Source organism: Macadamia integrifolia, chromosome 11, assembly GCF_013358625.1.
Source record: "Macadamia integrifolia cultivar HAES 741 chromosome 11, SCU_Mint_v3, whole genome shotgun sequence".
In the NCBI taxonomy this organism is placed as follows: Eukaryota; Viridiplantae; Streptophyta; class Magnoliopsida; order Proteales; family Proteaceae; genus Macadamia; species Macadamia integrifolia.
The window spans coordinates 2664316-2673510 of NC_056567.1; the positions used below are offsets into that span (position 1 = coordinate 2664316).

Below are 9195 nucleotides of genomic sequence, written 5' to 3' on the forward strand. Positions count from 1 at the left end.
AAGGAATTGGGTCACCTTGGCTTCGACAAATTGGTGGTTCATGGTGGGGTTTAGGAGCGATAACTCTTGAGGAGAATATTTTTTCTTTTTATTTTTTTTTTTTTTTTTTTTTGTAGAAATTAAAATTATAAAGGTCAACACAATAATAGATGTTCTAGACACCTGACCATAAGAATCAATGACCCAAATTTTATTATTCTGAATAAAAGGATAGGATAATAGGCATAAATTATATAATATAAATCATGGTTATAATCAGGTTGCCAAGTACGACCCAACCCTAACACTCAAGGTCAGTTTTAAACCCTAACCCGCCCTTAGGATCATAATCTTAGCTCAAGTCCTGTTTGGATTCAAGGCGGACTAAGGTGGATTCAAACAATTAGGGCCAAACTTACACCCTTATTAAATGCATAAGATATACATTTTTGTACCATTTAAAACCTTAAAAAAAAAAAAAAAAAAAAAAAAAAAAAAAAAAACCAGAAACTCTTCGCTTATCATTTTTTCAAAACCTAAGTACCAAAAACCATTCATCCAAATGATATAAGGAAAAGATATGACACATAAATTAATCATTATAAAATCATGATTTTTGTCTTATTATGTTGCTTTTTTTTTCCTTTCTTTTCTTCCTTACGATCAAACATGGGTGACGGAATGGATTTTCTTTCACATGGCCTATAGTCTTAGTGTGGATCCATCAACGCCCACATAAAATAAAAGAGGGTGGACAATCTGCATTAATTAGCTGCAGTGGGTTATATGACAGTGTCTAGCAAAAAAAAAAAGGGGGGGGGGTTATATGACAGAGCAGGTTGGTGAGAGAATGCATTCCTTGGGCTGGAGCTGGATATACTCCTCCTTTATTGACCCCCCCCCCCTTCTCTCTCTCTCTCTCTCTCTTCTGAAAAGGTAAAAATTATATAAACTTTAGGGTTTATAACAAGTGGGCTTGATTTAAAAAGGTCCCAAGACTTCTACATAAAGAAGGAAAAGAGATGTTTGTGGTTCTCTTTCTATTGCTTTTGCAATGTCACGTAACCCACGGGAAAAGAAGAAAGCAATAGGAGGACAGAAAGCAAAGGAATCCCATAAGAAAGAAAAGAATCCATTCAGAATCCATTCGAAATACAACATTGATAGGAGGGGGTAGGGGGTGGGGGGCTCAATTGTTAACTTTAGTCTCCAGCATTTCGTTTCCTCTTAGTATGTTATGTGGTCCAAACCACACAACTGCTATGGCCACTTTGTTCTACTGCTATATAATCCAACCCCAACCCAACAAACTGTACACATCTATAGCTTAGTTTCAACCAATGCCATTATTTCCAAAACTCAACTGATTGACCTGACTATCTTTATTCTACCTGAATTGGCTTCTCCCCTAATGTTCTTGATATCATGGCAGATATCACCCATTATGTACACAGTATCATACAACCCACTGATAAAATTATGTCTTCTAACTCGTTCATTCAAAAAGAAGGCATGGATTACAGCAGATTTTAATACTCAGTACCGAAGACCAAGGAATGGAATAAGCAAAGCCGTTTGTATATGTCATTAATGGAATCTTTTAGGCTAGGGGATAGGCAAAACCAATGTATTCCCGTAATAAAGTAGTAAACACAAACCTTCACATTTTTCAAGAAAGGACATATAAACTATATCCTTGATGTGTGTAGTATGCGCCTGGAAAATGGAACCATCTATCCGAGTATGGCCCACCATGTTGAATTGTTAGTGAGGGGTTTCCTGTGGGATATTGCTTTCTTATAAATAAAAGAGGGTTCTTGCGATTTCTACGCTTTGTAGAGTAGAGAATTATCTAAGACTATGTACGACCTCACTAATCGGGGAGGACGTGACTGGATACTCAACAAAATTGAATGAAATCAAATGCAAAAGAAAGAAGACTCGCATATCTTCAACTTTCATGGATGAGGTAAGAAGGTAAGAAGGTAAGAAGGTAAGAAGGTTGGAGTAGACCAAGCTTAGGTTTGGAGAGTTCATCTTAGTCAAGCAGGTTAGCAAATTTGTAGAATCTCTCTCTCTCTCTCTCTCTCTCTACCTTCAATTTAGAGCCTAGGGTGTTGCCCATGTTCATGGTAAGGAGAAGTTGAGGAAAGATTTGTGATTGATTCCAACACTTATAGCAATCTCTATCATATCGTCTAGGGTCTAGAAGAATTTACATGTGTTTTAAGGTTGGCAAATACAAGATAAGGTCATTGCAAACAGGGACTAAGAGAGTTCTCAAATATGGGTAAAAGAACCATGTCTGCTTGTGTGGCCAATGCGTCAGTGCACAAGCCAATGGAAGAGCGTACAAGAACATCTTCAATGCATAGGGTGGGGGCAACGTGCTATTTTTGCACCTAGCTATGTTTGGACAAAGAGGCACGCAAATAGGTAGGTTCTTTCTCACATTATATAAATCTTTTTACATTCACACACATATTGATCATCCCATAGACCATCATGTCATTTTGAGTTTCATCACCAAATCAAAGATAGAATAGTTAGACACCTATATGTGAAACACATAGGAACTCATAGTAGGTAATTGCATACATCTTAGGGCCCGTTTGATTTTGTTTTTAGGAACGTTTCTGTGCTAAAAAAGGGGGAAACATCCCAAAAATCGTTTGATTTTTCTATTTCATTTCACTTGTTTTTGGAAACAGAAACTGAAATTCATGCCTATTTCTATGTCTGGAAACAGGAATAGAGAAACTAGTACGACCTATTTTTCTGTTTTTTGAAACAATAAGAGGGGGAAAAATTCACAAAAATCCCTATAGATTAGGCGATCTACCCAAGGCCCTCCTCACAAAATCCCGATAGAAGGCACTGCTCTCCATATCTCGCTACAACTCTCAAGTGGCGACTCCAAAGGGAAAACCTGAAGGTGAACCTGCAACTCCCCTTCTCCAATCATCTTCGTCCAAACTTTCGAAGCGGTAGCTCCATCTCTAAGCTCCTGAAGCTCTAGGTTCCCTATAGTTCCCGTAACCCAACGCTCTATCTCATCCCTATAGTTCTTGAAGCTCAAGGTTCGTCATCTTGCATCGATCAACTAGATTCATCGATAGTATCTCTGCTTGCAACTCCATGGTCATCTTTCAACCCATTTCAGAGTTCCTGCCTTGGCCCTAATTCTCTGATAATGGTGGGGGTATGGGGTTTTCTCTTGTTGATCTCTGTGGAAAAAAAAAAAAAAACTTTCTAATCTCAGCTGATTGATTTTTTTTTTTTTTTTTTTTTTTATTTGTGTTAGTGGTGAAGTGATTGCATTTGAAATTGAAAATTTTCATTCAGTTTTGGGGTTCTTGCTGCTCTATGTGTTCGAAACCAGGTATGCATCTAAGACTAGAAATTTTTTTTGTTTGGATATTTCTGAAACTGGGTATGCATCATCAGAAGCCCTCATCCCTGCAACTGGGTATGCATCATCTGGATATTTTTGAAACTGGGTTTGCATCGTTAGAAACCCACCTCCATTTTTACTCTGCATTATCAAAAGCCATCATTTTTTCCCCTTTTTTCTTGTTGGGTTGTCTCTGAAATTGAACCCATAATAGCAAAGTGAAATCTTTGGAAACTCTCCCTAGACCAAAACTTCATCAATTTATATGAACAAACTGAGGTAACTGAATTAGAGAAAGACCATTCCCTTACACCAAAATGCTTTTGATTAGTAATATAGTAGTTTTCTCTCATGATCAATTTCACTTTGCTTTACATTTTTCTTTTATAATAAACTCTTTAACCTAGAGATTGTTCTTGAGATGGGTCTTAGCTCTTCATGAAAGGAGAATCTTTGCCCCTGCAAAAAGACAAGGATGAAATGGGTTTTGTTTTAACCATTGTCATGAAACCAAGCTTTGAACATAGACTCTTCCCTTTCAAATAGATTATATATATGCAAGAGATCGAATCAACAACTAGTTACTGTATCCACTGTTATTTCTCCCTTTTTCCTTCTAATTGCTACTTAATTAATTAGCCTGCAAAAAAAGTGAACTTTACTACTACAAAAGCTTTTATGCATCAGATCTCAGCTATAATGCATCTTGATCAAGATCCCTAGCAACTCCTACTGTTAATCATTGCCTTGGATCAATCTTAATTAGTAAGACCCATTTACCTACAATTCCAATGTCATGTCTTCACTTGTGATTTGCATTCCTACATTGTCGTGCCTTCACTCATATCTTGGACTCGACTACACTGTTGAAAACGTGTCGGGAAACAGAAAAATCAAACACTTTTTGCATTTCCAAAAATCGTTTCTTAGCATAGAAATGGCAAAAACCATTTATGTTGTTTCTAGACACAGAAACAGGAGAAACAAAATCAAACGGGCCTTAATAAAGACATTGTAGGGTTTAGAATGGTTTAGATTAGATTTACACAGGTTATACTTCAGTCGGTTCAGTTCAATTCAAAACGGTTTTTAATTGAAGACCGACACCAAACCAATCCGAATGAAATTTTACTCTTCAAACCAAAATTCCGGTTTGGTTTGGTCCTCTGCTTTCTGTCTCCCTCTCTGCAACCAAATCTCTCTTTCATTCTTCACCCCCAGTAAAGGATCGTCATGGAGGCCGTTCTTACCGATAATGGGAACTGCTCGGGATCCCAATCGAGAGATGATCCCCATGGATCCTCTGCTTTGATATTCTCGGGAACTGCTTGTTCGTTCATGGTTCCAAATGCATTGTGCTTGATTCAACCCACTGATTCGCCTTACAGTGCATACAGGCGACACGGTCCCTCCTTAGTGTAACCCCAATTACAGGTACTTAAATTTCTTGTTGAAATAATGAGGTTTTAGGGTTTTGGTTTGATAAAATTTTGTTATGAGTCCGGATGGAAATGTGTCTGTTCTATCTTAATTTGTGATGCGGATCTGTAATTTGGTTCAAGCTTACGTAATTTGTGGTGGTTCTGTGGGATTCGTGATTTTTGGAAACTTTTAGCTGCTGATGGTTTTGGTTTTTATGGAGATGTTCATGAGATTCTGTTGATCTTTTACGTGGTTTGTGTTGGATGCCATTCGAAATCGTCCATGGTTCTTTATCGTGGGCAATGTGTTCGATGCATTAGATCGCGTCCAGAATTAGAGGATTAAGTAGTCCTCTCCCCTTATATTCTTTTAATGTTAATTCTATAAAACAAGAAAGTGATGTGAGGGCATTTGAGTACTAACTTAATGCGAGCTTTAAGTCATAGTTTGCGTTAATGGGATAACTGAGATGAAAATATTGATCAACGACATTTCCCCTACCCCCCCAAAATAGGACGTTTCAGAGTATAATAACTTTCTTTTTAACATTGCAGATAATTTTGATTCGTGAACATGCTGATGCAGTTCTTGTTCTGGATGATAAACTTGCAGTTCAACTGTTTAGTCCCACAAATGATAGTGATCCCACTCCCATTTACCTTAGTTTGCTATGGAGTGGAGGGTGAAAAGGGCATTAATAAATAAATAAATAAATAAATAAATATATATATTTAGTTACGCATTTCTTAGTAGAAGGAAAGAGGGAGAAATAACAGTGGATACAGTAACTATTTATAAATGGGTATGAGTTTATATACATATATATATATATATATATTTTTTTTTTTAAAATGTTGCTGAGGAGAGGGTGAAAAGGGCATTTAGAGTCTTAACGGAAATACCTTCAATCCTTAGTAGAGTGTTGATGAGCATGGCTATAATTAGTCATACTCATACCCACTTATCTATACAGGGTGTATATATCTTCAACAGGTTTTCCTTTGCTAATAAAGAAATGGGCAACTCTATACTAAAATATACCCCACCGGGGGGGGGGGGGGGAAGCAGTTCCTCTCTACAGAGAAAGGTAGACGTAATTTAAGTAGCTTGGGGGCTGATGGACTTCAGAAGAACAAGAAGACCAGCTATGAATCAGGCCATTGGTTGGGCCAAACTGAGCCAAGAATGGACCAATAGGCTTAGTTTTGAGTACCCATGGGTTATGGGTCATGGACTGCCTATTTTTGGGTGTTCTGTTGTAATGGGCCAATTCTATGCCTACGCATGCATTAATGACTATATGTAATATATCAATGATAATTTTATATAATTCTGTTTATATACAATATTGAAGCTGCATCAATGCAGTATGATATAATTGTGTTAGTGATGGCCTAATATGATAAAACTAACATATAATAAACAAAGCATATTCATAAAAAAACGAAGCAATAAACATAAATCAACAAAGCATATTCATAAAAAACGAAGCAATAAACATAAATCAACGTAAACTCATGAAGAATCAACAAGGCATGTTGTCACCTCGGACCACACCTTGACAACTACAATCCCAAGGCTGGAGTTGGTGGGATACCTTCTTTACAGTTAGGTGAGATGCCTAGCATATCCTTTCTTCTTTTCTTCTATTCTTCTATCTTTTAACTTATATTTTCTATCTTCTTTTCTTTTCTTCCATTAAAAGGCCAGATTCTGTTCTTCAGTCTACTTTTCATATTTTGTTTGCTCTCTTGAGTACTATTCTGTCCACTAACTGTTGTCTAAGTTCCCTCTCAAGATTTGGACAGAATTTTGGTGCTGTAGTTGATGACTTGATTCTATGACATCCCATCGATCCCACGAACTGTTGGTAGTTCACTGCCTTCTAAAAGACCTACGGCAACACCTTATTGGCTTGGTTTCTAATTCTGTCCTGATTTCTTCACTTTAGTTACTGTATTCTGTTGTTTCTAATACTATGTTTTTATTTTAGTCACTTTCTATTTTCATAACCTTTTGAGTTCTCCCAATCTAACTGTCGGATTCACTTCTAATTTAGTAACTCATTTGTTTCACCTAATAGGCTTTGTGATCAGAGTTGCAACTAGATTTGATCATCCCTTGACTAGGTTGCTGATATTTCTCTTTTGGAGGGTTATTGAGAGATCTGTTGTTGTAGATCTTTGTAGGCTATTGGTTCCCAGCTTTGAGTTATTAGATAGCTATTATGGGCATATTATGTGACCCCCGCGCCCTTCAATTAGTTATACCATATCAATATAAAAAAAAATCAAAGCATATATTATCACATACGTTTCTGCAGAGGAGATTGGCTGAATTGCGGCCCAATAGTGAATTCAGTAAACTAATAAACTTGAAATTTTCCATATTGAAAGGAAGAGCTTTTATGTGCATTTATTAAAAATAGAGCTTTTACAAGCAGACACCCATATGAGTTTTGGGTTTAAATGGGCTATATTGGTCCGCCCAATGCACCCAACATGGCATTGAAATGAGCTGTAATTATACCAACCCAATGCCAGCCACCATTTATGTTCAATCAAATCCCAAGCCAGATTTGATGTGGTTTCATTAGCTACTGGTTGAAAGCAATCTTGGTTGCAGCCTTCCTTGCTGTTTTGTTGGAGATTGCAATTGTGTCCAGGATGTCTTTGATAGATTGTTAATATGCTGCTGATGTACTATTGGTTTGGAAAATACCGAAATCACAAGCATTTGACAGATCACGTATGCCTGCATCAATGATTTAATCAGGATTTTGTTTAATTTATCTCTTCATGTGTTCATTGATTCCTTTCTCCCTACTCTACAAAATTAAGGAGAGGTGACCCTGTGAGTTATGACTTGTAACATTAATGTGTATCCTCTATTTTGACATTGTACATTATGTCTAAACAGCATTGTAGTAAAATTCCTGTACTTGGTCCAGAAAAAACTTAGAAAGGACAAGAAATTTGGCGGGTTGAACAGCTTGACTGGAAAATAGTTGTGGATGACTGTAATAAGCCATTCATTGCATCAGTCCTACAGTTTAGTCCTTTAGCAGTTACTCCAATTATGTTCCTCTATCTTGATGTTTAATAGTTTTTTCCCCATGCTTTTGTATCTATGACACCAAGTGCTTATTTATGAGTGCAGGTGATGCCTGGAGAGGGTTATATTTCCTTGGGTTTTCCTTTTGGTGATAAATCTAGAGTCGCTTATGTATCCAATGTCCCATGATTTCCTTCAAGCACTGATTATGGTATGTTTGTTTACGATTCTTTGGATTTAATTGTCTCTATTAATTATGTAATGTAGGACTGGATTTGACAACCAAACCAGACCCAAAACTGCAGGAACTTATAAACCAAAAAACAACCAAAACCAACCCCAAATATATATCAGAAATTAAACTCCAACAACAGTCCAGAAAATAGTTTCGATCTCACAGATCAGCAACACAGTGAATAAACAAACCAGTAGTAGCCTTTAGAACTAAACCAGGAACTGAATAAGCGTATTAACAACTTTGAGTTAATCACAAATATGATCAGAAGTCCAGAAATGAGCAGTCATATCAGCAGAGATATCGATTCCAGAAATAGAAGCTACAGGCCACTAGAAGACAAAAATAGGGAGATTTTTAATATCTCTCTACAGACTCCTCAGAAACAGTCCAAACTAGGGTCGATCCTTAGTAGTATATGGATAAACAATTGATCAAAATCTGGGCTCAAACCGAGGGCTGGAACTGCCCTTTTCAGAGAAGGCTGATTGGAACAAGTTGCAGAATTTCTGGGCAGCAGAATGAAAGATTAAATACCTGGTTGCAGCGACAGTATTGGCTTGAATATAAATTGTAATGAAGACAAAGAAACATAATAAGATCCTCCTGGACTTCATGCCGCAAGGATTCACCTGGATTAGACACCAAGTCCTTCCTCCTTGATCAGACATAAGGAACAGCCACAACAGAGACCAGCAGCGGCTGCAGCATAATTTCTTCAAAACTAAAATCGTGGGCCTTAGTTTTTGTGCCCTTCTTTATTTATAATGATGGGTTATAAGATCACAAAGAATAGAAACTCTAAGCTTCTAAATATTGACTGAATAAACTACCAACATGTAGTTACTAAAACTGGAAAATTGCAATCTAGTGAAATTAGAAACTAAATTAAAACAGAAATTAGAATCTAATGTAAGACTGAAAATAGAAACCAAATTAGAAACTAATAGGTAACTAGTAACCCCATCAATAGCCCAAGCTGTGGGCCCCTAGAAGCAGCCTTGGTCGACCTCAGCCACTATGGTGATGGTCGACCCTCTTCCTCCTTACATATGTCTTCAGTTCTGCATCATTATGCTTTTTTTTTTTTGGGGGGGGGGGGTTTGGGGGG

The 9195-nt window shown here is 37.1% G+C and overlaps 1 long non-coding RNA gene across 1 annotated transcript in view; it reads left to right on the plus strand.

The window, feature by feature from the left end:
* The first annotated feature begins 4532 nt into the window (after positions 1-4532).
* The window catches only part of LOC122092707, a 12724-nt gene continuing 8061 nt past the window's right edge, over positions 4533-9195 (plus strand). Inside the window, exons 1-2 of the long non-coding RNA XR_006144269.1 lie at positions 4533-4807; positions 7955-8060. This is a non-coding gene — a long non-coding RNA (uncharacterized LOC122092707). The remainder of the gene's footprint in view (positions 4808-7954; positions 8061-9195) is intronic.